Below are 27,321 nucleotides of genomic sequence, written 5' to 3' on the forward strand. Positions count from 1 at the left end.
TAGGTTTTGTGTCTTTTGCTCACAAATGTGGAGAGAAAATAGTTTTTTACCTAAATTTTCTTCACAAAGGAGAAATATAGAAGAGGTAAATAGAAATAAGAAAATGGAAAAATAAAACAAAAGAAATATAAGGCATTGGCAAAATAAAACAGTGGAAAAAAAGAAATATAGAGCGCACAAGAATAGAGGAAGAGAAAATTAGAACACGAAACAATTTGAAAATAGATAAGGAAAAAAAGAGAAATATAGAAAAAAATCAAAAGTAGGTGAATGCCAAACCCGACACAGCACAATAGGAATATAAACAACTAAAAATACAAAAAAAAACCTAGAAATAGAACATAGAAAAATGAAAAAAAAGAAAAGGAAGGAATATAAAATTTTACGAAAAGGGAAATAACACAAAAAACAAAGGAAAATGAAAAAAATTGAAAATGAAGAAATGCGAAAATAAAAATTAGAAAAATCAAAAACTAGACGAATCGAAAAATGGATAAATATAAAATACAAAACGGAACAATAACGAATATACAAGTAGAAACAATGAAAAAGACAAAAAATTAAAAATACAGAAAAAAAAATTAAAAATAGAAAACTAAAAGAAGAATATCAAAACTAAGAAAAATAAAACAATTGATAAAAAATCGAAAAACAAGCGAAACTATGAAAAAGGAAAAATAAGGATCAGACAAAGAAAATGAAAAAAATATGAAATTAGATAAGGAAAGTGAAAAATACAACAAAAAATGACAAAATAGGTGAATAGGAGAAGAATAGAAAAAACAAAAATAAAGGAAAACAAAAATAGAACAATAATATTTTTAAAATTTAAAATTAGAAAAGGCTAAAATAAAAATAGAAAAAAGAGAAACAGAAACTAGGAAAACTAGAAATGAAATATGCAGAAATTAAAAAAGAGAAAAGTACAAAAAGAAAAGTAGAAACTAAAAAAAATAAATACAAAAATAGAACTAGGCAAATATTAAGAAATAGAAATATAGAAAAACAGAAAATATAAAAGTAAGAAAATGAAGCATCACAAATATGACGAAAGAAAAATAATACTATATGAAAATAAAATAATAAAACTGACAAATGAAAAAATACAACAATTAAAAACGAAAACAAAAAAGAAAAGAGCAGAAAAATAAAAACGAAATAAATGAGAAATTTGAAAATAAAAAGAAAAAGTTTGAAATAAAGATGTAGAAAATACAAAAATGGAAAATAAACAAACGGAATCGTCAAACAGGAAAAGGACAGATGTAGAAAATAGAATCAAATTGAAAAATATAGAACAGAGGAATACAAATGTAAAAGAATCGAAAAAGGAACCATATAGAATGGATCGAGATATATAATGCGAACAAATGGAAGGATAATAGTGAAAAAATAGATTGAAAAAAGAAATAAAAGATTGAAGAAATAGAACAAAATAAAGAAAATTAAAAAGATTGAAAGTTGAACTAAAAGTAAAAAGAAAAGTGAAAGGATAATAAGGAAAAATGGAAAAATTAAAACCAGAAAAATCGAAAATATGAATATGAAAAGAACAGAATATCGAAAGATAGAACAAACATAGATAGAGAAATAGTAGAAAACAGGCAAAATAGAAACAGGAAGAATGGAACAAATTATAAAAAAATTTAAGAATGAATAAAATGCATAGAAAAAAAAATCGAGCAAATAGAGTAATAGAACAGGAAAAAAGACGAAAACTAGAAAAACTAAAAATAATAAGTTAGAGAAAAAAAGAAAAATTCAAGAATTAAAAAATAGAAATGTAAAAAGAACAGAATCCGAAAATAGAGCAAAAATATAATACTAGAAAAATTTAAAAGGAAAAACATACAAAATCGAATAACATAGAAAGAATTAGAAGAAAATTAAATAAAAAATCAGAAAAATTAAGGAAATAATTAGAAAAATTGGAGAAGATTCAACTTAAGGTATAATATGAACAGAACTAAAGAATTAAAAGATTAGAAACTATTAGATTACAAATTGATAACTCTAGAATTAAGAAAAAATCAAGTGAAAGAGAAAAATACAAGAAAGTAAAATGAAAAAAATACGATTCACAAAATAAAGAAATAAACAAATAGACAAATGAAAAAGGGATTCGGAAAAATGGAAGTATAGCGTACAAAAATAAACCAGAATTGAAATAATAGAAAAAGAGAATAAAAATATAAGAATTCAGGAGAATAAAATAATACAAAAAGAAGTAGAAGAAGAAAAAAAATTAAAAGTTGTAGCAGTTTTTTTGTTTATATCAACGAAAAAGTGTGGAATATAAAATGAAAATCAAAAAAGAGGAAACTTAAGAAACGGAGTAATATAAACAAAAAAAAAAAATAGAAAAATGTGAAGAATAATACATTTCAGTATTCATTAGGATTTCATCGATCATCTTAGGAAATTAAGGGATAATTTATGATAGGATTCTTTAGGAATTCGTGGAAGGATTTTTGGGATTTATTGAAATTTCCGTTTGTAAATATTCAGATGGTTCTTTTTATCGACATTGAGTCGTAAATATTGGGATCGTTCTACTTTATCGACAGTTTAATGGTAACGTTTCTTTTATCTTTTTTCAATGAATATTGATTTTAAACCATTTGAAAGCTTATTTCAGCAGTATCCTAATTATGGTTTTCGGCGTTATCTGATTTTGGGGTCAACGGAATAACAAGCATTCAGACGATAGGCGATTTTATGAAGGTAATAACAAATTTACGTCTTTTTACTACATAATACAAAACAATTATTAGTATTAGTTTTTTTTTATATTGTAACGATATATAATTAGCAAGGGACTGGAAGGTGAAGTATTTTTCAAATATTAAGAGCCATAGTGCTCAAGGGAGAGCAAGGATTTGAAGTAAGAAAGTTTAGAAAAGCGTGGAGTAGGGTCAATGAACAAGCTTAGAGTTTCCCGGTTACTTAGCTTTTTGTCTTCTGCAGCGCAGTAGTCAGGATCTTTTGGCATTAAATGCGAATCACCTGAGTCTGCGGCATGTCCGGACAAGCGTAAAGTCAATTTAATGACCTATGCTGTCGGAGCCGACAGCATAGGTCATTAGGAGGAAAAAATTAGTATTAGTTTTCAACTAGCAATAATCGCACCTCGGTTGTACCTCATTGGTTACGATATCGCCACTGCGCAAAGCTACTACATAATACAAAACAAACAATACTCGTATACCTAACTATATTCATCTCATGCTGACTCGAATTTCTCCCCATTTTTTACTACTTTAACCAAACTTGCACTATTTTGCTGACGAAGCTGACAACATTCGATAAACCGATTATTTTCTCGTTCCCTCTCCGGAGCCCTAGTTCGTCACTTTTTCTCGTAGAATTGCCAACCGCAACAAAAAAAACGTAAAAAAAATGAAATCACAAACATAAATGGCAATTATCCGCCGCTCTCCATGTGCGCCATCGTAGCAGCATCCCAAAGCCCCAAACAGAGATAACCGCACCACAATCGAGAAATGATTCGAACGCAGGAGAAGGACGATGAGGAAGACGAGGACGGAGCTTCCTTTCCCTCCCTCGGCTCGGATCATCCCATACCGGAGGAGCTCGAAGACCAGGACTCCCAGCTCAGCAGCATACCAACCAGTACGGCATATCGGAAACCAACTCCGTCGCCTCACCGTTTGTCGGAGTTACTGCTCTCATGAATGAGGCGCGCTGCTGCTGTTGCCTGCCCTCGTTGGGTGTTTATTTCATCAAGTTTACGATCTTTCCGATCTCCTTGTCCCTCTCTTGTAACTTGCCGCTTCCAGAGAAAAACCCCAGTTTCACATAAAACCACTATTGGATGGCTTCCCCCGAATGCGATTTCTTACCCTCAAACACCTTAGTACCACATAACGGATCGGCAAGTTTGTGTGTTCATTCATTGAAACGCAACCGACCGACCGCCCGCGCCGAGAGAGGTGCGCGAAAAAAACCTGATTTCTGCCGAAGGAAACTTGCAACGGAACGAATGGATGGGACGACTTACGTCGAAAAACAGTGTTGGCAGAAAATCATGGCGATTGGTGGTTCTCATGGTCGCCGAAGACGGCGTTGCAGGCTGTATGCAGTTGGCCGGCATGTGTGGTAGGCCATGAAAGTTGCGCAAAATGTGCTCATCGAGTTTTGTTATTATTTGATAGGTGGACTGCCGGGAAGCTAGAGTATTGCGTTAGTTGTTTGCCATCGAAAATAGACTTTCGACAGATTTCTTCTTTATCGACTCGGTGAATCTATTTAAACTGCAACTTTAAATGAGACAAACTGTAGATGAACATTCGAAAACATGCAAAAAAAATTAGTTCGATGGATGAAACGAAATTCCAACGAATTCAACGCGCACCGACTACGAAGAAAAAGCTGAACAGCAAACGCATCTCAAATGTCACGATAGCAACTGAAAACATCAACAAATCCGAACCGACCGTTTGAGTGATCCTTTTTCCCCGCTTGTTTCAAATTCAAATCCAATGGTACAGATAGAATCAACAGGCGACGAATAGTTTTTGAACAAATAAACTTTAACGACGAAAGGGGAACCGCGGGACTCGGTGGGAATCGACGACAAAGTTCGTGGGTTGCTTCATGGATGCGTGTATCGCAGCTAGTTTGGCATTGGTATGTGAATCGGATTTGTTTACATATCGCTCCCCAATCGGCCCCACCTATACCTCTATGCTGGACGCGATCGAGAGAGTGTCGAATGTGAACCTGTTGTTGGTCGGCGTAGGATGGTGCGGTGCACAGTGGTGCAGCTTAGGTAAAAATATAGATTTTCTAAATATTATTGATGGCATTTAAAACTGGACTCCATAAAAGTGCGATTTTTCTTATAAAAGTGCGCTTTTACATTGAATCGTTTTCATGTATGAGGCGCACTTATTCCTCGTTGGATAATACATAAGTGCGTAATAGACACCAAGCCAATTCAATGTAAAAGCGCAGTTTTATTTACGTTTCCGCACGTTTAGTCGCACTTATTATGTGCGCAATGCGCTATATATTTTCCAGATTTTTTTTGCACTAGGAAAAAAAGGAAATATGAATTCAAAGAAAATTATGAAAAGATTAGAAATGTATTAAATAATGACGATTTAAAAAAGTCGAATGGAAAATTTAAAAATGAAAGTAGACAGAATAAAAATTTAACGATTCGGCACGATAATTGCTGATTGAAACCATTTTGAAATCAAATATGGAGGCTTCCAATAACCACAAAACATTAGACTCCGTCAACAACATAGACTTTTCTACGGCTTATGTACGTACACGTAACATGACACAAATAATACATCATTAGCTAGTGGAAAATAAACAAAGACGGCAAAAGCGAATAAGATTGTTTTCAACCAAGAAACTGCATTTGTGTTCGTGAGATTGGTCGACAAGAACTAGATGGGTGTCGCGAAATCTCGATTTCCAGTACGAAATTCTGCGCGAAATTCAGTGCGAAATTCCGCACGAAATTTCGTGCGAAATTCTACGCGAAATTTCGTGCGAAATTCTGTGCGAAATTTCATGCGAAATTCTGTGCGAAATTCCGTGCAAAATTCCGTGCAAAATTCCGTGCCAAATTCCGGGCGAAATTCCGTGTGAAATCTCGCGCGAAATTTCGCGCGGAATATATTCCGAGAGAAATTCCATGTGAATTTTCGTGCGAAATTCCGTGCGAAATTCCGTTCAAAATTCCGTGCATAATTCCGTGCCAAATTCCGGGCGAAATTCCGTGTAAAATCTCGCGCGAAATTCCGTGCGAAATTTCGCGCGGAATTTCGCACGAAATTTCGCACGAAATTTCGCACGGAATTTCGCGCGGAATTTCGCACGGAATTTCGCACGAAATTTCGCACGAAATTTCGCACGGAATTTCGCACGGAATTTCGCACGGAATTTCACGCGAAATTTCGCGCGGAATTTCACACGGAATTTCACACGGGATTTCGCACGAAATTTTGCACGGAATTTCACACGGAATTTCGCACGGAATTTCACGCGAAATTTCGCACGAAATTTCACACGGAATTTCGCACGGAATTTCACGCGAAATTTCACGCGGAATTTCGCGCGGAATTTCACACGGAATTTCACACGGGATTTCGTACGGAATTTCGCACGAAATTTCACGCGAAATTTCGCGCGGACTTTCGCACGAAATTTCGCACGGAATTTCGCACGGAATTTCACGCGAAATTTCGCGCGGAATTTCACACGGAATTTCACACGGAATTTCGCACGGAATTTCGCACGGAATTTCACGCGAAATTTCGCGCGGAATTTCACACGGGATTTCGCACGGAATTTCGCACGGAATTTCGCACGGAATTTCACGCGAAATTTCGCGCGGAATTTCGCGCGGAATTTCGCACGAAATTTCGCACGGAATTTCGCACGGAATTTCACGCGAAATTTCGCGCGGAATTTCACACGGGATTTCGCACGGAATTTCGCGCGGAATTTCACGCGAAATTTCGCGCGGACTTTCGCACGAAATTTCACACGGAATTTCGCACGGAATTTCGCACGGAATTTCGCACGGAATTTCACGCGAAAATTCGCGCGGAATTTCGCACGGAATTTCGCACGAAATTTCGCACGGAATTTTGCACGGAATTTCACGCGAAATTTCGCGCGGAATTTCACACGGAATTTCACACGGGATTTCGCACGAAATTTTGCACGGAATTTCACACGGAATTTCACGCGAAATTTCGCACGAAATTTCACACGGAATTTCGCACGGAATTTCACGCGAAATTTCACGCGAAATTTCGCGCGGAATTTCACACGGAATTTCACACGGGATTTCGTACGGAATTTCGCACGGAATTTCACGCGAAATTTCGCGCGGAATTTCACACGGAATTTCACACGGGATTTCGCACGGAATTTCGCACGGAATTTCACGCGAAATTTCGCGCGGAATTTCGCGCGGAATTTCGCACGGAATTTCGCACGAAATTTCGCACGAAATTTCGCACGGAATTTCGCACGGAATTTCGCACGGAATTTCGCACGGAATTTCTCACGGAATTTCACGCGAAATTTCGCGCGGAATTTCACACGGAATTTCACACGGGATTTCGCACGGAATTTCACACGGAATTTCGCACGGAATTTCACGCGAAATTTCGCACGAAATTTCACACGGAATTTCGCACGGAATTTCACGCGAAATTTCACGCGAAATTTCGCGCGGAATTTCACACGGAATTTCACACGGGATTTCGTACGGAATTTCGTACGGAATTTCGCACGGAATTTCACGCGAAATTTCGCGCGGACTTTCGCACGAAATTTCGCACGGAATTTCGCACGGAATTTCGCACGGAATTTCGCACGGAATTTCACACGGAATTTCGCACGGAATTTTGCACGGAATTTCACGCGAAATTTCGCGCGGAATTTCACACGGAATTTCGCACGGAATTTCGCACGGAATTTCGCGCGGAATTTCACACGGAATTTCGTGCGAAATCCCGTGTGAAATTCCGCGCGAAATTACGCGTGAAATTCCGTGCGAAATTCCGTGCGAAATTCCATTCGAAATTCCGTGCGAAATTCCGTGCTAAATTCCGTCCGAAATTTTGTGCGAAATTCCGTGGAAAATTGCGCAATGAAATTCGGAGTTTGAAATGCTGTGTAAATTCCGCAATTCCGCAAAGAATCGTTCGCACGTATTTTCGTACGAAATTTCACACAGAATTTCTTTTTAATATGTAGTCTTCGCATATATCAAATTCACGCAACACGAGCGACCTCTGCTATAACATAGCAAAGAAAATACCTTATACCTAATGTATCCATATACCTATTTGACCCCTTTCTACTCTACCATGCCACTTCATGCTATTTTCACTGTTTACAAACAACAATGGCTGTCTAAAACACTACCTATTATTTGGTGTAAAGTGGTCTACCCGAAAATTAGGTACGACCTTCAATTTGGTTAACCGCCATTATTTAAAACCTACCCAATACGAAATTCACAGCGATGATTTCAAATTACGTGTAATCGTCGTTATTTTCCGCGCGAAATTCCGTGTGAAATTGCACGCGTAATCCTGAGAGAATTTTGCTAGAATGGATTGATTGATATGTCGAGTTAACACAATAAAACACGTTCACTTGCAATATTTAATGCATCCATGTATTGAAAACTTTGGGTCGAAAATTTAAAGTTTTTCAGGAAATTACATGCAGTTGAGGCTAGAGCCTGACTCAGTTCCTAAGTCCGGTAAAAATGGCAATAGAAAAATGCGGCCACCTTTTCCATCTTGGTATAGATGCGACAATGAACGGGATCGATGAAAAGTGGTAAATGCAATTGTCATTGCAGCTCACGGAAAATTGTTGTTTCCGAATCAGGATCCTTACTGACACAGTTAACCTCACTTTTCTTGACAGTTCACTAGTGCTGTTTACATGGACTCAGTAAATGTTGTGGTCGACTAAATTCGTTTGAAGCAAATCGAAAAGAATTTTTCTAAGTCCATGTAAACAGTACAATCAAACCGACAAAAATGAACACTCGAGTTCATTTATGGCATCACCGTCAATACTCGATAGCATTCAATCTCACGTAACTGACAAAGTAAACAATCCACCAAGCCTTGTCAAACGAAAACTTCATTCGTCGAGACTTCATGATGTCGGCGTCTTATAAAACAATGCCAAACAAAACTAAAATGGTATAAAAACCAGCCCGCTGTCAAGGCAGCCATCTCGTTGCCATGAGAATCAAACCAATAAAATGAAAGTTGTGATTCATTAGCGAAGGGCTATATTTTGTCATGCAGTCTCGAAAGTGGGCCATCTAAAGGTGAATCTTTATTTCGCAGGATGCAACACACCGTTTGCAATGGTTTGAGATTACCCCGGGTGTCGAGAACAATGGTTCGTTTGGGGCTTTACAGTCAAAACACCCCATATGTGCAGGTTGCTGCCAAGCTTCGTATGTTGGAAAAAGGGATGCCAAAGCGCTGGTAAAACCGTATTCAAAAACAAAATTTCCACCGTTGTGTTTAGTTTCGTGTTTGTTTAATATTTTTTATTTTGTGTAATGGATTTGTTCGATTTCTACGACATGGTCCAACATGTAGACCTTTCCAATATAGAAACGAAAACGGTAGTGGTCGAGGTCAGGAATCACCCTTGTCTTTGGGACATAAAACACAAGGACCATAGGAATGCGACGCAACGGGAGCTGGCGTGGAAGCTCGTCGCGCAATCCCTGGCAATGGAAGGTAGGAACCATACACCGATTTCATTTCATAAATCATAACTCATGAATTTCATAAGTTCGTCTTATGGAATTCATGGATATGGCTTAATATTATTATAAGCAAGTTATTGTGAAAATTTGGATTTTATCTTGTGCTCTGTTTTAATTGACTGGGAAAATAATCGTAAATGATCCTTTTTTATTTATTTATTGTACAATTGTGTAAAATGTTTAATAAATATTTTGCAGAAGCTCGAAAATCTGGCAGTAGAGGCTGTTGATATGCATTCCAAACAGATTATCATTGCTTCTGGAAGTACCGGGCATCCAATGCCAGAATTTTTGCGCCCTGTTCTAGCGAAATCGTAAACTTCAGTGTACAAGGTTATGGGAATTGTTCCCAAAAAAATTTTTTTTTGTGGTGCAGAACAAGATTTCTTTCTATAGATAGATTTCTTAACCTTATAAATTTTATTTTTCAAAATTCTCATACAATGTTATATTCATTTGTTCTAAATATTGTTTTTCCGATTTTGTAATTATTTATCATTTTTATGTTACTTTTCGGTTTATCTGTTGCCAGTGATCACACCTACACGCAGAAAAATTTAGCATATTTAAACCAAAAATATGTGTTATTGAATTCAATCAATTATTGTTTATCACTTTAACCAACAAAATTATTAACCTCATAATATTTTCAATAATTTTCTTTTATTTTCAATAAAAAAATTATTAGAAAGCAAAACAATAAACTTTTTTATTGAAACAATAAATAAATTTTATTGAATTCAATAAATAAATTTGTATCCCAACTAATAATTTTATTTATTGAATTTAATCCATATATTTATTGAACCTACAAATCTTTTTTCTGCATGTACTAATGAAAAATATTTTAAGCAGTGTTTTATTCGTGTTACACATACCGCCAAATTTCAAACAGAACAGTCGAGCTGATCAAAGCTGGTTTTATAATAGAGCTCGAAAAATGGAACCGCTTCTCAGCATTGCGATTGATCTGTTTTGAAATCCAAAATTACCACAAAACACTGAAAACCACCATCAATATGGGTGTCATTTGAAAGGTAGTAATTAGTAGAAGGCGAAAATTGATGTTTGCCGCCATTTTGAAATCAAAGATGGCGCCTTCCGGTTACCACAACACTGATAATCACCATCAATATGGGTGTCATTTGAAAGGTATTGATCAGTAGAAGGCGAAAAATGAAAAAGTGTTTGCCGCCATTTTGAAATCAAAGATGGCGCCTTCCGGTTACCACAAAACACTGAAAACCACCATCAATATGGGTGTCATTTGAAAGGTAGTAATTAGTAGAAGGCGAAAATTGATGTTTGCCGCCATTTTGAAATCAAAGATGGCGGCTTCCGGTTACCACAAAACACTGAAAATCACCATCAATATGGGTGTCATTTGAAAGGTATTGATCAGTAGAAAGCGAAAATTGACAATTGGCGCCATTTTGAAATCCAAGATGGCGGTTTCCAGTTACCACAAAACACAAAACCATCATCAATATGGGTGTCATTTGAAAGGTACTGATCAGTAGAAGGCGAAGATTGATTTTGCCGCCATTTTGAAATTCAAGATGGCGCCTTCCGGTTACCACAAAACACTGAAAACCATCATCAATATGGGTGTCATTTGAAACGTTAGTAATCAGTAGAAGAAAATTGATGTTTTCCGCCTTTTTGAAATTCAAGATGGCGGTTTCCGGTTACCATAACACTGAAAATTACCATCAATATGGGTGTCATTTGAAAGGTATTGATCAGTAGAAAGCGAAAATTGATGTTTGCCGCTATTTTGAAATCAAAGATGGCGGCTTCCGGTTACCACAAAACACTGAAAATCACCATCAATATGGGTGTCATTTGAAAGGAATTGATCAGTAGAAAGGGAAAATTGATGCTTGCTGCCATTTTGAAATCCAAGATGGCGCCTTCCGGTTACCACAAAACACTGACAATCACCATCAATATGGGTGTCATTTGAAAGGTAGTAATTAGTAGAAGGCGAAAATTGATGTTTGCCGCCATTTTGAAATTCAAGATGGCGCCTTTTGATTACAACACTGAAAGCCACCAATTATATGGGTGTCATTTGGAAGGTATTGATCAGTACAAGGCGAAAATAGATATTTGCCGCCATTTTGAAATCAAAGATGGCAGCTTCCGGTTACCACAAAACACTGAAAACCACCATCAATATGGGTGTCATTTGAAAGGTATTGATCAGTAGAAGGAGAAATTTGACGATTGGCGCCATTTTGAAATCCAAGATGGCGGTTTCCGGTTACCACAAAACACTGAAAATCACCATCAATATGGGTGTTATTTGAAAGGTATTGATCAGTAGAAAGCGAAAATTGACGATTGGCGCCATTTTGAAATCCAAGATGGCGGTGTCCAGTTACCACAAAACACTGAAAGCCGGGTGTCATTTGAAAGGTAGTATTCACTGGATAACGAATTTTGATTATTGATATCGTTTTGAAATCCAAGATGGCGGCTTCCAATTACCACAAACAGTGAAAAGCAATTGGGCAATAAGTCTTAGTTGCAACTATGCTTCTGATTGAAGTATTAGTAGAATTATTTAATACAGTGAAGAACCTCCTTGGTCTGCCCCTGATTTTATCTACCCCGAAATTTGTTTGGTTTTTTACCCAATTTTGTCAGTCTCATATGAAAACATATTTGATGGGCTCTAACAGAGGAACCAAGTCAAATCCGAGTAAATTCTTTCTTGTGTTTTTTCTTAAAAACGCAAAACATGCAGAAATAAAAAAAAATCATTTCTCTAAATTTTAGGTGTTTAGGAACAAAAGAAGAATATTTTAGCAACGTCGGTTTATTAAACGAAGAAAAAAATATATGTTTCGATTTTGTCAATGTCTAGTTAGCCTAAAATACACCAAGGTGCCAATAAAAACGGGTCTTCACTGCATATTCAACGATGTTTTCGTAACAATTATGTTTCACTTTGAAAAAAGAATTTTTCAAATTTGTAATTCAACTCCACGTTTTGTTGCTTCAAGTAAGTCTAATATTTCTGCATGTCGATGTCGATTGTGGGATGTCGATTCTTCATACACTTGGAATACCTATTAATTTTAGACATACACTCAGGTTTTTACGCTGTTTTTGCGCGGTATTTTATTACGCGGTTTTCATTTACGCGGACTTTTTAATTTACGCGGTTTTCATTTACGTGGCCTGTATCCCCCGCGAAAAAAAAAATCCGGGTGTTCATAGATTTTTGCAATTAGCGGCGGCATATCGATAATATTTGCTATGTGCCTGATCTGATGTGTAAATTTACAAGAAATGTTAAACTTACAATCACAATTTGACAACAAAAGGCACATACAGCTCTATTCGATAACAAACCCCAGATATATCTTATGTGTATGTGCAGAAATAGTATGTGGGCACATAAAAGGTATGTTGGCCCCTGGTAACATCCCGAATAGAAATGTACAGTAACAAAACCATGATTTTCACTGTGACAGTGCAGTAATTTTACAATAATTTACTGTAAGTTTTATAGTTATGCTACAATACAAAAACAATAAACTTTAACGTTTTTACAGTAAATTTCAATGTAAAATAGATGTTTACAGTGAAAAAGTTGGGTGGTTATGTATTTTAACATTAAAAAAATCAATTTTTCTCCATATATTTTTTTCTCAAAAACAGTAAAATTTAATGTGAATGTATCAGTTTTTTTGCTGAACAGTGAAATTTATTGTTACATGAAATTTTATTGTAAATCTACTGTGAGAACTTGGCATCGAACAATGTTGAAACAGTAATAACTATAATATTTATTGTTTTATAATTGGTTGTAGGGTAAATGCAATTGTAAAATTCTATCCGGGATTATCATTTCTTCTTCATATAGATTTTAAGTGCGTGAAACAAATAGAATTTACAGTCAGATTTTTTCCAGTGTACAGAGATTCAGCGCTGTTAAATAGAATATTTTATCCTCTACACGTAATAATAGTACGTTCCAAAAGCGAACGAAACAAACATATGCGGCTTCCGTGCATCTTTCATTTCTGTGCTCATTTGTGCTCATCTTGCCTCATCCTACTCCAAAGCAAACCAATAACTATTGATATACTTTTCATTCATTTTAGAAATGGAGGTAAAAGCATGGTGGAGGAAGGCCAAGGACAGCCACCGCTACCACCAGCACAAAACCAACCCATCGAATGTTCCCAACGATTGGATGGACGGATCCATGGATCTGTTAGGCGAGATGGCAGCTATGAAGAGTTGCCCCTCGTCCAGCCTTCGTGAGGCAGGTACGGCATCGATAGGCGATGTCAGCGGTGCTGGTTGCAGCTACAGCAACCGCCTCCCAATGCAGGCCGTAGGTAGCTCGACCAGTGGAGAACCGCTTCGACACGGTCATATCTGGGTCCATCTAGAAAAACTATTCGAGCAGCTGGACCTGGATACGATCACTGACTTAAACTACCAGTTCGTCGCCTTGACGTATGATGCCGTCAAATCAAAGCGTAAAGATAAAAGCTAGTAGATGTTTGTAAAAATCCAATTGTGTAAATGTTAATAAATGTGTGTGTAAAAGTTTATGTAAAACATTTTAAAAAATTTCTCCGAAATCCATCTAATTGATTACTTGTTCTGAATAGTTGAGTTGACGTCGTAATGCTCTATTGTCGTTCACGGTCGGTTGTTTTGGTTTGCTTTTTCAGCTTTTGTGCGAAGACCATGTTATAAATATACACACGGTTTCTGGGAAATGCGTATCCTCAGGAATTTCATGAAAAATTTCGCACGTAATTTAGCACGAAATTTCGGGCGGAATCTCGCATGGAGTTTTGAGCGGAATTTCGCACGGAATTTCACGCGAAAATTTCGCATGGAATTTCGCACGGAATTAGACGCGAAATTTCGCACGGAATTTTACACGGAATCTCGCACGAAATTTCGCTCGGTATTTCGTAGGGAATTTCGCGCGGAACTTTGCTTGGAATTTCGCACGGAATTTCGCGCGGAACTTTGCATGGAATTTGGCGCGAAGCATCGCACGAAATTTCGCACGGGATTTGGCGCGAAATTTCGCACAGAATTTCGCACGGAATTCGAAAACATGAATTTCATTAATCGAAAGGCCATTAGTGACGAAATCTTTTAAAACTATTGTCAAGCAGCCACAGTTAATAAAAAAGAAGCAATTACTAGTAGAGGTTCGAAAGTACCCATGCCTATGGGACCAAAAAAATTAAAAACTTCAGAAATACGGCTCAACGGATCCATCAATCTGTTAGGAGAGATGGCAGCTATGAAGAGTTGCCCCTCGTCCAGCCTTCGTGAGATAGATACGGCATCATCAATAGGTGATGTCAGCGGTGCTAGTTGCAGCTACAGCAACTGCCTCCCAATACAGGCCGTCAGTAGCTCGACCAGTGGTGAACCGCTTCGACATGGTCATATCTGGGTCCATTTAGAAAAATTGTTCGAACAGTTGGATCTGGACACGAACACCGATCTGAACTACCAGTTCGTCGTCTTGACGAAAGAATGAGAGTATCGGTAGAACTGCAGCGAAAATGTGCATATCTCCCAGTCCAAAATTGAAAACACTACTTGTGAACATACTAAACGACTCCTAACTTACGATGTCTCGTAAGAAAAGAAATTCTGTCTGCCAGTGAGGAATATTGAAACCGAAGCTTGTGTTTAGCCAGCAAGTCAATGCGTGCAATATTCCTCTCTTAGAAGGAAAATTGGAGTTAAACCACGTTGTGCATAAAGTATACAAAAACTAATTACTAAGTTGATAATCGATTTTAAGAACATTGTAGAACCTTAATACATGCAGAATGGCAAAAAGGTTCACGTTTACATAGGAAATTTACCTGTAGTATTTGATTGTTCATCAATGACCTTACTATGCAAAAACAGTGAAGGTCCCCTTGGTGCATTTTCGGCTAACAAAACGGGGGCTTACATTGTTCCAGAGCTTACTTTGATACGTTTGATTCGTTGCTGCACGTTTACTTCGTGCGATAACACTAGGTTACAAAATAAAAATAAAAATCTGAACTTTAATATTCGAACACCATTTGGTCGGTGTTAAGTCAGACCGGACTAAGTGACAAAATATTGATTTCGAGAAAAACGGGTTTAAAGTTTGAATCGCAGCATCCTCTACGTTATAATTGGAAATTATTTTTTCCCATAATTCTTGTTTATGGTTACACATTTCGAATCTGGCAAAAGTTGAATGTAGCTGAAAAAAATTCTCTATCCAGTGTTGTAATTATCTCATTTTTTGATGTTTTGCGACTTAGTCCGGTATGACTTAGCACTGACCATTTCTGATGTAAAACTTCGTGCTGAATCCGAAAATGAGGTACAAAAAATTTACAGTAGAACAGTTTTCGAGTTACAGTAAAAAATGAATTTCACCTTTAAAATTAAAAGTGCGTTCAGTAAAATCCAAATACCTTCGGTTGGGGTGCATCGATATAAAATATCATTATGTTGAATTAAAGGTAATTGAATGCACTTTCGATCGTTAGAACATTTTGTTTTAGTGCGACTACTGGTTCTGACGTTATTTACGAATATATTGAGCTTTTTCTTGATTTTTCGTCATTTTTTGAAGAAAAATGAGCGTTTGGTCAATATTTTGGGCAAGATAATGCAATCCTAAAAATATATATTTTTATGGGAAATTAAAGCCTACTAATAATCAATAAAAATAAGCATTTATTAGTTTAAATCGCATGGAAATTTATTCAATTTTTGTAGAATGGAAATTTTTGAGTTTCTCTGGGTCAACTTATTGAACCGTCTCGATTCCAATTTTTCCTAGGCTTTGTTTCATAATATATGAGGGACTCTCTGTCAGAGTTCTGCTAAACAAGTAAATGGAAGAATTTTGAGAAAATTTAATGTGAGGTAATGTTCGAACTCGTTTATCCAAATGATTCAAGACTTCTTAAAACAATAATTTTTGGTTTTGGCATTAAAAATACGCATAATGTTCAAATGTGTCATACAGAATCGCATATGTTCAAGAAACGTTGTAAACTGCACGCTCCACAACGCCTGGATACACACATCGAAAGCTTATGACGGTGCAAAATGTTAAATTCGGACACTAGCTTCACGAATTTGTCACCTACCAATAGTCGCACTAAAACAAAATGTTCTAACGATCGAAAGTGCATTCAATTACCTTTAATTCAACATAATGATATTTTATATCGATGCACCCCAACCGAAGGTATTTGGATTTTACTGAACGCACTTTTAATTTTAAAGGTGAAATTCATTTTTTACTGTAACTCGAAAACTGTTCTGTGAATTTTTTGGACTTCATTTTCGGATTCAGCACACGATTTTACATTTAAAATGACCACCTTATTTAGTTCAGAAATGCTGTAAACTAGTGTAATCGGAAGCAAATGAAAACCTGCTTGCCGGTTTGACATTTGCAGTTGCGTCACCGAATATTGAAAATGAATAACAGGATCAATTTTCGTTCAATGAATTTGATTTTTTGTAATTCTGCTTACAAAGTTGGAGGCATCAGACAAAATCAGGCTCTGATATAATCGGGTCTTCGCTGTACAAGTACTTTTGAATCCGCTAATCATTTATGCATCATAGTGCTATCGGTTTATATTGGAAAATCATATTTTCAAAATTTCGCCTTGTAATTTTCGGAATGGGTTTGACTGGGAAATAGCCAGATTTGGTGACTAGTACAAGCGTCGCACAGCGGCTGGAGGCTGGCCAAAACCTCAAACATTTATTTTTGAAATACTGATATTTTATACTTTTCCTAAATTTCTCATGTATTGAATGATAAATATCCAAAATTTTATGATCATTGGATAAGAACACGATTTTTAACATGAGTTTAAACGTAGCAAAGTCCGGACTTTGGAATGATTTTCATTTCCGAAACCACCATTGCTCTGTTCACTTCAAATGCATGTTGCTCTATTGATGTTGGTCCGATTTTAGCACAACTAGTTTCATTGTGTAGAAGAACGAAAGAACTTGGATAGTGAATAAAATACATTTGGTAAATTTGTTTGGAACTATGACTTTTTAGTTTAAATGTGTTTGAGGTGGTCAGATCAAAAATACTTTTTTCACTAATGTATTCTGTACAAATTTCGGAATCATTTCGGAACGGTCACATAGTATACATTCTATGAGAAATAACCTCTATTTTTCGAATATCATGGTCTCGTTCTGCGCTTAGGTGCGCAAAAAGTTTTAAGGAGATTTTGACGCTTTGTTGCTGATATGGAGGCGCATGGTATTTTGTTTAAAATAGTTAGACAATCTACAGTAAACCAACGCTTTATACAATGGATTTGAAGTAGTGTTCTTCATTGTTTATGATATTGCTGACATTGGTGAACAGTAACGGAAAATCTATCATGAAAACGGGATCATAGTTATAAGAAAGGTTCAATGACACTGTATGGAAAAATGCATTTAATATTTTACGACTTTTGACATCAAAAATGAGCTCAGCACCTCAAAATTTGCTTAAATTGTGATTTTCAGCCAAATTAGGTAACATTTGAGGTTTTGTCCGACTTTTGTTTGAAGACCCGCCACTGTGCGTCGGTACGTTTCAAATGGTTTAACACGTGGTACGTCTGGAGTGTCTTGCTCGTAATTTTTTTTGCCACATAACAAACATTAAAGAGCCCTAAAATTAAAATTGAAGTTTATTTATTATTTCAGCACATTTAACCATTCATATCTAAATCGAAAGATTGCATTCTCTTTAGAAATAAGAAACAGGCGCATGATTGCTTCAATAAGAAATGCCGTCAAATTGCATACCCTTGGGATATTTTTTATTCTCGCAATCTTGTGATGTGCCAGCGCAAAACAGAAAGTCGAGTAACGTCTCACTCTGCCCTTGTCCTATGATGACCATCTTTCTTTCAACTCGGTTGTTCTTCAGTTAAAAAAAATCAAACTTATCAAGGTTTTAAATTTTGCATGGCTATTTAAATTCAACTTATCCAATAATTTTTCCAGTTGAACCCATGCCCATGGCGGTTCTCATTCCGTCGATCGCGCTGGAATCATCTAATGACTAACTCATCATCTAAGTGGTGATTTGAACTAGTGGTTTTAACGGTTCGATTTTCGTTACGTAACATCAAACCAAGGAAATCAAATAGATGCAATTGTTTGTATTTTTAAAGCAAGCATTGGAATATTTTATAATGTACCGTAAACCGGGGTATCTTTAATCACCGGGGTAAATTTGATCAAATGGGTTTTTTTCAGTATCGTCCCGATCAGAATGAAATAACAAGATTATAACAGAACACATTTGTGTAACATATTGTGTTATAAATTAGGTCTCGTTAGTAGTTAAAATAACAGAAATTTATAACAAGTAACAATGCGAGTTATAGTTTTGAAATATTTTTGTTATGTGTTTCTGATCGGGGTACGATACGATCAATCCCTCTAACAAAATCATCAAAACGAAATACAAACCCTATTCCAGATAAGTTGAGCATCTTTCGGCAACGATTATTTCGTCATTTGATATGCCTTTTATGAACACAAATTCAAATTGAAAATGATACAACTATCATGCATCGTTTCAATCGCTTTCAACAATTCCTCGTATATTAATGAAATCAATCAACTTCAGCTGAACTGATTACTTTTTTGAAAACCGTTAAAATTTTGGTCTAATAATTCATTCATGAAATCCAAAATTTTTGTTGTAAACTATTTAATTTTGTCTATTTTCCCGAAAAAGTTAGATAAAAGGCAGCTGTATCCTTCTAGGCAATTTTGTTTTCTTACGAGACGACGCAATATCGGGCCATTCAATTGCCTACCGATATGCAATTTACACAACATTTCGAGCGTTATCTCTCGTTTCGATACACGCATTTTGCTGATCAAAGTTATCCCAAAACCAACGAATGAAAATTTGCAACAATGTAATGTTATTTTTGTAGTACAGTAAGATTCCGTTTTCGGCATGCTCCCTTTTTGGCACACTCCGATTTTGGCAACAAATGGGTTCCGTTTTTGGCAACATTTTTGTTGTACATAATAAGTCTTTTAAAAATGTGCAATTGATATTTGTGTGTATCAATTTATATCACATTTGACTTTATTTCCAAACTTGGGAGTCATATTAACCCTCAAAGGCGCAAATCATTTTTTTAAAATTTTGTTGAAAATTGTCTCATAGTTTCAATACATGACTGTGATAATTTAGAGATGATTTTCGCAATGTTGTTTTAAGGCGGCAGTAGGATTTTATCTTGTTAAAAATCCGGAGTGACTTCAAATCCCTACTACACTTTTTTCTCAGTATTTAATTTTTGGAGCATATGCAAGTTCACTGTAGTAGTATCATACCTATCAACGATACAAAGTTTTTCCGTCCAAAGTTCAGCTAATTCTACAAGGTAGTATTTTTTCATAAAATCGCTTAGATTTTTCAATTTTTCAAACTTTGTAGCTCATTTTTATGTGTGTTTGTTCGATTTGCTCAGTGATCTGACAAGAAACGATTGAGCAACAGAAATTGATCAAAGCAAACACAGTTGGAAAAGTGCAGTTTGTTTACAATCCGAATTTTGAAAATTTCAATAAAAAATAAAATCTAAAAAAATCAATTGCGAATGTGGTGTAACGCCGTCCAACTACTCGACTATTGCAGTTTAATTTGAGATACGTGTCCTAACTGGCATGTTCAATTCGATGCCTTGCAGTGCTAATCAAAAATTCTAAAAAATCATTTGAAATTCTGAAGGTAACATCGGTTGCTTTTATTTATTCCATACCGTACCATGGATACATTGGCTAGTGATGATTGAAAACTGAATTCATATATGATAAAGGATTTGTAACAAACGTAAAAAATAAATTTATTTTTATTTATTGCGATATATTTTTCAGCTGCACTTCTAATTGCCCCGAATAATGATGACTGACGGTCAGTTCTGCCAACAACAATAATTAAACGCGATCAATTATGTACTGGACAAAATACACTGATTATAGAAGAATGATACTTTCGATGAGATAATTTTTCACATTCTTCCCTAACGCATAGCCATCAATGCACTTCAATCCTTGCATTAGACGATTCTGTCATTGATACCCCATGCTGATATAAACATCAACGATATATCCATAAGTGTAAGAATTTTAACTGAAGTCTGCAACGTTTTATTGATTAGCATGAGCCGTGCTCACCACATTACCCGTGAATTATATACCCTGTGTATGCTGCATGACATCGAATTGTTTTTAAAAACGAATGTGTCTAGTTTGGAAATCAACAAAATAATGCAATAATGACAGCGAAACTACACAAGAGTAACATGTGTTCCAAAAATCATTCCGTCATAATACAGAAAATAATAGTTAAACTACACTAAGCGATATCAACAGGTTCAGAAGCTCTGGACACCATCAATGATATCAATGAAGAGAAAGATACCCAGCTTCGATATTTTCCATACATTCCATTGGGTGTCTCCAATCGTCCTTTAGTACGAACTGTTCAAGTAAAATCATAGTAGTGGCCTATTTCTTTATAAGTTTAGCAATGATTTGATTCTTTGGTCATTTTCATGTCAAGTCACCCGATCGAGAGTTTCGGTTATACCCCGCGATTAGTAACAATCCAAGTAGTGAAGGCTCGAAACTATGTCTTCAATTTTTCGTAGAAGTTTGGTATCTTGGACACCATTGAATCACACCTTAGTGAGCATCAGTGTTATTTTAAATTTCACCAATTAATTCATACAAGTACATAGTCAAATCGGTCGACTTCCAGATCTGGATTTTTAGATAAACAGTATTTTTGTATTCGATTCTCTAGTTTTAATCATTTATACTTGCACAACTTATAATATTTATAATTGCGTCACGATAAGTAATTAGCATATATGTATTTTGTCAATTCATATGGCGAATCATGCACTCTGACGTTCTCGAATTTGCAGTAAGTGTACATAATTGAATTGATGTTATTGGGGGAATTACTTATCTACTCTTCCGTCCATCATAACATGTAATAGATATACTCCATATGTATAATTATGAGTGATATGTGCCACTTGATTGTCTGACAGCCTGCTTTTCAAAGGTTTGTGCAATTTAGATGTCATTAAGTAATATTTGGGTTCGGATATCACATCGCATTGGCGATGTAGTATATTAATTTTTCTTTGTTCAGTTTGATAAGCTAAGAAATATTACCAGGGACTTTAACATGCAGGGGAAATACGTATTGTTTCGTCTTAGTAGGATAACGGCGGATTTTTGTTGTTATCAACCAATAAGTGATCTCTGATTAAATGGAGCTTTCAAAGAGTTAGGATCAGACACAAGTATTTTTTTACTGAGATGAAATGGGCTGTTGGTGGACCTGTGGCCTTCGTCTGGCACGGTCTATTCTCTCGTTGGTACATAAGTCTTCATGACTGGATGGTGGGAATTCTTCCTTACAAGTGAATTCAAATTTCTCTCGGGTGGGGATACATGTGGGTCCTGCTAGTTGTCGACTCTTTTGATCTTGGGTATGTTGGCTGGCTCAGGGAAAGAGTGCAGGAATGGCACCTGGGAGAAAGCTGATTGTTTCGCTCGATCAATCACTTTGGCTCTTGGAAATGGCGAATCGCTTCTTCAAATCGGTGTGATATGTTCGAATTGAATGCTTAGTGGTTCAAATGTGCACTCGATTTAGGTCTTGAGTTAGGTCGTCTTCAAGTGAGGATTGTCACTACTCTAGCATATTTTCCTAGTATACATCATAACAACTACCAATATCGACTAGAACAGCGATTATCAAATGTTATAAGATCGAGAAGAAATATAGCACAGTTGTAGCGAGTAATGGCCAATATTGTTAGCATCTTTTATCATATTTATTAATTGTCGATTCATCCCTTTCAGACCTAAGAGACGAAAGAAGATAATTGGAACAAAACAGAAGCGGTTTCAATTCGAAATTCGTTTATTATAGATAATGACGATTCAAACGCGCTGGCAGGAGAACATTTTATAGGAGTAGACAAATTGAAGTACGCGACTCCACACTTTTGGAAACAAACATGTGCAAAAAATTGTCCTCCTGCCGATGGCCAGTGTATATTTGGCAAACAGTTTTCACTTCGTCTGATTTTGCAAAATTTGTCTCACGGGACGGATCGAGATCAACTAAGCCATAGGTTGCAGCTCTAACAGCCCGCGATGTGCCGCATTGTCGTTGTTTGTTTAAATAACTAGAACCGGTGTAATTTAGCCACACCTTTGCTAAACATTTGTTGAACATTTTATTGTCCGTTATTATCCGAATTTGAAAGATTTATCGAGATAAAATGATAGATTTTGATCGATTACCGTTTCCATTGGATTGACTGGCAGATATTTTCGAAACGAACCACACTACCTTGAAGCTTCTACGATTTATAGAACAAGAATGTTAATATTATAAATGTAGTATAAAGTAAAGCCGAAAGATTAACTCAGTGGATTAACCGGCCAAAGTGAAAATTATGCATTGAGCAAGTGTATTGGGTGATACGCTTCTGCACTGCTACTGCAAAAGCGAGAACAGACTAACATTATGTTGATCCTAACAGAAACAGACAGTTCTCTTATGAAGCCAACCGAACAAACATAGCCCCGGTTCCGTGTGATTCCAAAACCTAATCCGCGCCGTATTCGCGAGTACGCTACCTGTTGTCAAATGATTAAAAGTCCACCAACTCCTGTTGTTGATAGTGTCCATCGTCACTTCATATTCCAGATGATATATCTCGACATCTACTGCTTATTTCGTTTTTGGCTCAGCGTTAGTGTAAGGTGACAATTTCAAACGAACTTGCCCTGACCCGCATTCAAAAACGAAATCAACAATAGTATTACCACATTCTATCAGCTAGGTACATATGAAGTAGGTAATAAACAGGCCACATTACACTCAATACTGCAGTATACCTATACAGGGAATAAAAGTTAAATTTTCAAAGAACTACATTTTGACGATTATCTTATCCCCCCCAGCGAATTTTGGAAAAGACTGATCATTGCGCTACTCATGACAGAATTTGATACTATTGAAGCACGAATCTTTGGTGGAATCCCCACCAAGAAAATGAACGTTTTTCAGGATCACTATCTGGTAGTTCGTCAAATTGATGTCGACATCAAATACCCGTTCGTTGATTCTTCCAATTGATTCCCAAGTCTAAAAGAAAAACAAAATTTTGAAAAAATGTTTAATTTGCCACTATACTCACAAATCGAAAGTTTGGTTAGATATTTCGCCATCATTTGCGGTATCCAAGGAAATATAACAAACAAACTTTCGTTTTTAATCGACGGTGGGTACTTCAACGGAAATAGATCAGTTTAAAAATTAAGCAACATTCAAAATATCTCGAGGGGCCAAATCCCTCCTGCCGCCTTAAAACATCGTTATGCATTTAAGGGTTACAAATATTTTACACTACGTTTTGTATTTAATAATCACAATAAGTATAGAGATGTATTATTTATGCATAATATAACTTGTAATAGTGTAACTAGTGTCTGACGGAATCAATTTTTATAGTAAGACTCAGAGTCTGTGCACTTTAGGAGTCAAGTACAGAGGAATGCGCTACACTGCATAATAAGATTAGTTCTGGAGTAAATTTTCAATTAAACCTTAGTTACATTGTGAGCCTCTTTCTCTTTGGATTATTACGACATCAATACAAAACTAAATTTCCAGCACATATCGAAAGCTGATCATAGTGCGTCCCAAAGCCGTATTTAGGAATACAAAACTGATGGCCCCCAAATAGTTTGGTGTATCTTTGTGATGTCTCTGGCAAGGTTAAGGTGTTCAAAGTATCGATTGTTTAGATGTGTCAAGTTTATCTGCGCAATGCCCTACAATATTGTACGTTGCATTGGAAACGATCCATTCAATGATTTTGATGCGACGAATTGAATTGGTGCATTTGGTAATAAATACTCAAAAGCGTCGAAAAATATGTATTACCCAAGTTTAATGTGTGCTAATTATTAACTTTAACTGAATTTGTCAATAGAACTGACTAAAAACTGTGCTTCTAAAGTTTCAGGTTTTCGTATGTTTTACTTACAGTAAGGTTTTTACACAAAATTGCACCACCTTTTATTAAAGTGTCATTCATCCCATAAGAAACACATTGCGACGAATCGTGCGCCGAATAGCGCTACGAATCTTGCTTCGACGAAAAATAATCGTCGCGTCTCTTTTGGAAAAGCACGGACAATATAATAACACAAATGAATTGAAGCAAGTTTGATGAATAAACAAGGCTATCTATAATGGTAAATTTGTTATGATTTCTTTTAAAGAGTTTAGGTAGGGTGGCTCTTGAAAAATAGGGTTGCTTATATCATCTTTTAATGCGTTAATTTCTCGCAAATGCATCGTTTTAGAAATTTTTGGAACTTTTATTGGAGCACATTTTCACCGTAGCACTGGTGTTTCAATCCCTTTTGTTTGGGCAGTTGCAAGTGATTTTTACAACAAAAATAGTTTCCTTTAAACCTAATTACCGTCAAACATTGCAATTTGATTTTCAATCTATCAATTTCATCTGGAAGATCGACGATTGGTTGGTTATGGAGAACAAAATTTATTTGTTTTTCAAAAGAGCTATGATTTTTAAGCCAAATTAATATTCACGAAAGAAAAAATAAAAATCCTAGGAGCGAATGTCATGATAACATTTATAACTCTTTGAAGCTATTGTTGTATATTTTCGAAGATTTAGGAATAAAACATTTATTTCTAGTTATATTTTCCATAAAAACCTATTAAAACTCATTTTCTCAAGTTTTCTTTTTTTAAATGTCATGTAGCGCCATCTACATAAGTTATAAAATATAAATGTCTTCAGTACATGTGTTAAAAATATCAAACAAGCAACTTTGCCGAAGAAAGTTTTTTGATAGAACACCTCTGTCAAAAGACAGAACTGCTCTAGATCAGTTTCTACTTATCTAGATCAAAACCAAAGTTGTCAAAATAATGATCATTTCAATCTAAGATACTTTGCTAAAGACGCTAAACCTCCAGGATTTATACCCAGGGTGCTAGAGGTTTTGAACGTCGAAAGTAGCACTCTGCCCCACTGTACGACGTCTGAGTTTGATAAAAACGTGAATAAAACTGAATTTGCTTATTTTTTCTTTCATCTCATTCCATTTCACATGTGATTAAAATCCTTGAAACATTTTTGAAATCGTAAATTCTAAATCCAAACTTAAAAAATAAGGTTCTTTTTTTGGCACGGTTCCGGTTTTGGCAACTGAAAAAAATAAAATTGTTGCCAAAAACGGAATCCTACTGTAAAACGCAATAAAATACCGAAAAATTTGCACATTTTCAATCTATGGGTACCAGTACTTGTTTTAAAAATGCAAATAGTTACGTCTACTTGAATTGAAGATAGTTATTCGAAAAAACTATTGAAAAAATGATCAATGTACCCCCATTTCACAGTACCTATTGTTCGGCGATTTGTTTCGTTTTATGGTTTTATTTTCATATATTTTTTGCATTTGATTATATTGTTTAGTTTACATTTAATTTCTAATTCAATCATCAGCTACAAGTGGTGACTTTTCATCCCTATTGTTTACATGATTATGGAATTAATTTCAATCTTGGTTTTGAAATAGTCAGAAAAATTATTGAATCGAACAGAGAAATAACGTTCGAATAGTTGGGGAAATTGCATACCTTCAGGCAATTTCATGTTTCATCCTAAAGGAAAAACAAAGTTGCCTGGACTAATATAGAGAACTTTTCAGGTAAATTGTCGAAATTAAATAGTTAACCACAAAAATTGCTGATTTTCTATTCCAACCCGATGTTGTTTCAATTTGGAAGAAATCGATTTTATGCAGTTTCTGAAAGTCAAAATTTCAGATAAATCGGCCCAAGATGAATAATTTCGATGGGTTCGTTTTTTATCTGCATGCAAATCGTACCGATAAATTTAAACGCGTTCGAAGTTAGAACCATGAATATGTGAAGAACCGTTCAAGCCATAAACTTTTTTGTGTTTTCAATTTTTTATTCAATTATCTATGAAAATCAAAACAACCATGGAATAAGAAGTTTTAATCGAATGATTCAATGCTGATCTTGATTACAAAGTATTGATTTTATTAATCGTATGGTGTTTAATCAACGTGCAAAGTTCAAAACGCCGTTGAATAACGTGCATGGCGTCGAAAACAATTGTTTTTTGGGGGCTTCATAACTTTAATATGGAATTCCATAGCCATATTAAAGTTATGAAGCCCCCAAAAAACAATTGTTTTCGACGCCATGCACGTTATTCAACGACGTTTTGAACCCTCGAATAATGAAGTTAAGGTTTGACAGTTCTCGGGGTTTTATTTACTATGTCAGCCATGCGGGTTGCAATACAACAGCTGGGCTTTTGCTACCCTAGCATTAGCTCGCTAACAGGTCCGACTTCATTTGACGATTCTCGCTGTTTCGTTTACATGGCAGACGATAACATAAACTGTTGCATTCAAATCCATGTAATTGACAAATATATGTTGCATACCTGCAGGCGTTTGGCTCTCATGCCAAAAGACTCAGTTCGTTTCCCTATACTCGTCGGTGACCCAGAGCTTCAGTGCTTGGCTAACCGGGACATCACTCTGTACCAGCCAGTTGCTTTAGCCGTTCGCATACGTTGTGTGAACTATTTGGATTATGTGCCTAACTGACGCCAATTTGGTGTTAGTTTTGATATATAGTCTGACAGCAAGTTGTACTGTACTGCAGTACTGATACTCTCGACGAAATGAGAGTATTGGTACTGCAATAAAAAGATGCGCTAGAGGATCAAAGGGGCCTTGAGAGAAGGACAAGAGGCATTTACCGATACTCTCGACGAAAGAATGAGAGTATCGGTATATGAATTTCGTTAATTTTGGATACGTGATATTACTTTTAAACTTTTAGCCTG

The 27,321-nt window shown here is 35.9% G+C and overlaps 1 protein-coding gene and 1 non-coding gene across 6 annotated transcripts in view; both read right to left on the reverse strand.

Annotated features, from left to right (window-relative positions):
• LOC131677221 (tensin-1) overlaps positions 1 to 27,321 on the reverse strand; it is a 659,813-nt gene that overhangs the window by 425,942 nt on the left and 206,550 nt on the right. The window lies entirely within an intron of this gene.
• Positions 3,027 to 3,174, reverse strand: LOC131678108 (U4 spliceosomal RNA). The gene has a single exon (XR_009303597.1). It is a non-coding gene; the product is annotated as a U4 spliceosomal RNA (small nuclear RNA).

The sequence above is a fragment of the Topomyia yanbarensis genome, chromosome 1, assembly GCF_030247195.1.
Source record: "Topomyia yanbarensis strain Yona2022 chromosome 1, ASM3024719v1, whole genome shotgun sequence".
Taxonomy (NCBI): Eukaryota; Metazoa; Arthropoda; class Insecta; order Diptera; family Culicidae; genus Topomyia; species Topomyia yanbarensis.